Source organism: Otolemur garnettii, unplaced genomic scaffold (genome assembly GCF_000181295.1).
Source record: "Otolemur garnettii isolate 467f Iridium unplaced genomic scaffold, OtoGar3 scaffold00086, whole genome shotgun sequence".
Lineage (NCBI taxonomy): Eukaryota > Metazoa > Chordata > Mammalia > Primates > Galagidae > Otolemur > Otolemur garnettii.
The window spans coordinates 2467143-2470701 of NW_003852481.1; positions in this window are offsets into that span (position 1 = coordinate 2467143).

Genomic DNA, 3559 nt, shown 5'->3' on the forward strand with positions numbered 1-3559 from the left:
TATATCCTTTCTATATTCTTCATATTGTTCATCTCTTATTTGATTCTGTTTTTGGATTTTCTTTTGGTTATTTTCTACTTTCTCAGCAATTTCCCTCATTGTTATCATCATCTGTATTTTAAATTCCCCTTATGTCATTTCTAACATTTATTTATAGGTGGAATCCTCTGCAGTAGCTACCTCCTGGTCTCTTGGTGTGTGTGGGGGGTTGCTCTGGACTGATTTTTCATCTTGCCAGATTTTTCTGCTGATTCTTCCTCATGAATGTTTTTTTTTTATCTGTTTCCTTGCCCTAATTTTCCTTTCACTTCCTCTTGCTCTTTAAGTTACCATGCCTCTGACCTGAGATTTTGATGAGTCCTTTTGGCACAGGACCAAAAGGATGAGAAGATTAAAGAGCAAGAAGAAAAAAAAATGATTAAGAAAAAAGAGAAAGGAGAGGGGGTGAGTAAAAGGGAATATTGAGAAAAAGAAGAGAGGCATAGGAAGAGGGAGACAGAAGTAATAAAGGTGTACAGTAGGGTACTTTGACCCACACCTTAAAACCCCCCAACCTTTGGGGGTACTGGGTTGGGTGGTTCCCTTTAGGTCAGAAGCTCTTTGTCAGCCTGAGCACACATAGTACCCCACTTATACTAAATAGAGAGGAAAGACAAAAATACTGTAAACCAAGCCAAACAGAAAACCTTATAGGATGAAACTGGGGGAAAAGCCAAATAATAGGGGTAAAAACACTACCAAAAATGAAGTTCTTATTATTAAGGAAGGCAATAATGGAAAATTATATTTAAACTAGAAAAATGAAGAAAAAGGGCGGCGTCTGTGGTTCAGTGTGTATGGACCTGGCCCCATATACCAAGGGTGGTGGGTTCAAACCTGGCCCTAGCCAAACTGCAACAAAAAAATAGCTAGGCATCATGGCAGTTCCCTATAGTTCCACTACTTGGGAGGCCAAGGCAAGAGAATCCCCGAAGCCCAGTAGTTGGAGGTTGCTGTGAGCTATGTGAAGCCATGGCACTCTACTGAGGGCAGTAAAGTAAGACTCTGTCTATACAAAAAAAAAAAGAAAGAAAAGAAAAATGAAAAAAGAAAAAAAATTAAAAAAAATAAAAGAAAAATCTGGGTTGAAATAAAAAAACAGTATATATATGTTGCTGAATATTGTCTGGGTAACAGGTGATCTTCTTGGGTATGAGATGCTAATCACAATCTTGATACAGCTGTATGAAATGGATACTGGAGGCCTCTGCTGACTTTTTGGCCCTCACACCACAGAATTGAGAACCTGAATCTCTCCTCAGCCTGCTTAAAAGACCCTTCAAGCTGTTAACCTCGGCTAAGCAGAAGCTATCCCAGGAAAGTACCTGTCACTGGGATCGCTCCTGAAGTGGCTTCCTGCTTATCCAGTACACCAAAACTGACCTCAATCTATGCCCCTGAGGGCTGAGGCTGCAAGGCAGCCCTCCTGCTGCCAAACACTGAAAGCTCTGCTCTTCCCTGATGTCTCAGTCCCAGCTCTTAGCACTGCTCACAATCACTAGATCACTCACCCAAGGTCTCCCAGCCTGAGCCTAGCTCTGTGACCCTGAGGGCGGAGTCTGCAGGGCAGTTCTCCCACTGTGGTTGTGCACAGGCCCACAGCTGAACATTTAGCTCTGTTCCAGCCCAGAGGCTCAGTCCCAGACCCTGGACAATGCTTAAAGTCACCCACTCTTACCCAAGTTCTCCCAAGGTAATTCAACCCAGTGGCCCAAGTCCAGAAAAACAAAACAACCCACAAGGGAGGCTCCCTGTCTGTAATCTCACTGCTGTTGTAGTTATATCTGCAGTAGCCTTAGATTGATCACAACCATTTGCCAGTTCTCCACTGCTTTTGTCCTCCTCCTGGAGTCCAGAAGTCTCTCGCTGTCTCCCTGTATCCCCAAAGGGATGTTTCTGGGCAGAGCTCACAAGCCAAAGATGGCTGGAGTCTTCTCTCCCCAATCTCACCACACCTGGTTGCAAAGAACCTGTTACTCAGCTGCCATCTGGGGGGACATTTAGAAAAGCAGGAAGTCTTGACCATGGCAGAGCCTCCAGAAGTGCCACAGCAGCAGCATCACTGCCCTCCCTGACTGGTGGCTTGTGGCTCCTCCACGTGGTCAGAGGCTCCTTGTGATTTATTCTAATTGATGTTGGTAATATTTCAAGGTGGTTTTGATTTTCATTTCTCTAATGACTAGGGATGATAAGCATTTTGTTATGTGTTTGTTGGCCATTCATCTGTCTTCCTGGGAGAAGTTTCTGTTCATGTCTCTTGTCCAGTGATTAATTAGGTTGTTTGCTCCTTTCTTGTTGATTTGCTTGAATTCTCTGTAGATTTTGGTTGTTAGCCCTTTGCCACATTTATAACAGGAAAACATCTCTCATTCTGAAAGTTGTCTATTTTCTTTGTTTATTGTGCAGAAGGTTTTAATCTTGGCCAAGTCGTAAGAGTTTATTTTTGTTGTTGCTGTAATTGCCAGTATGGTCTTCTCTATAAAATATTTTCCAAGGCTGATATCATTAAGAGTTTTTACCACACTTTCTTCTAGAGTTCTGTGGTGTTTTGTCTTAGATTTAAATTTTTCATCCAGTGGTGAGAGATGCAAGTCCAGTTTCAGTCTTTTACATGTGGCTAACAAGTTCTCACAACGCCATTTATTAATAGGGTTTTTCCCCCCATTGTATGCTTTTGTTTGCTTTATCAAAGATCAGATGGCAATTTGAGGTTTGTTTCATCTCTAGATTTCTATTTTATTCCATATGTCTATGTCTGTTTTTATGTAAGTACCATGATGTACTTGTAGTACGCTATAGACTTGTAGTATAACCTGATGTCTGATAATGTGTTGCCTCCAGATTTGTTTTTATTTTAGAATTGCATTGGCTAATTGGGGATTTTACTGGTTCCATATGAAATGAAGAACTACTTTTTCAAGTTCTTCAAAGTATGATGTTGGTGTTTTAATGGGGATTACATTAAATCTGTAGATCCCTTTGGGTAGTATAGACATTTTAACAATGTTGATTCTCCCCATCCATGAGTATGGTATGTTCTTCCATTTGTTAATATCCTTTGCTATTTCTTTTCTCAAGATCTCATAGTTCTCTCTGCAAAGATTCTTCATATGCTTTATCAGGTATATTCCAAGATATTTCATTTTCTTTGATACTACTATGAAGGGTATTGTGTCTTTGATTTGATTCTCAGCTTGACTGTTACTCATGTATATAAAGGCTACTGATTTGTGGACATTGATTTTATATGCTGAGACATTACTGTAATTCTTGATCTCTTCCAGGAGTCTCATGGTTGAGTCCTTGAGGTTTTCTAAGTATAAGATGCCAAAGATGCCTGGAGTCTTCTCAGCAGCAAAGAGTGAAAGTTTAACCTCTTCTTTCACCATTTGGATATACTTGATATATGTTTCTTTCCTGATTGCATTGGTGAGGACTTCTGGCATTATGTTCAATAGTAGTGGTGATAGTGGTGATAGCATCCTTGTCTGGTTCCAGTTCTTTTTTTTTTTTTTTTTTT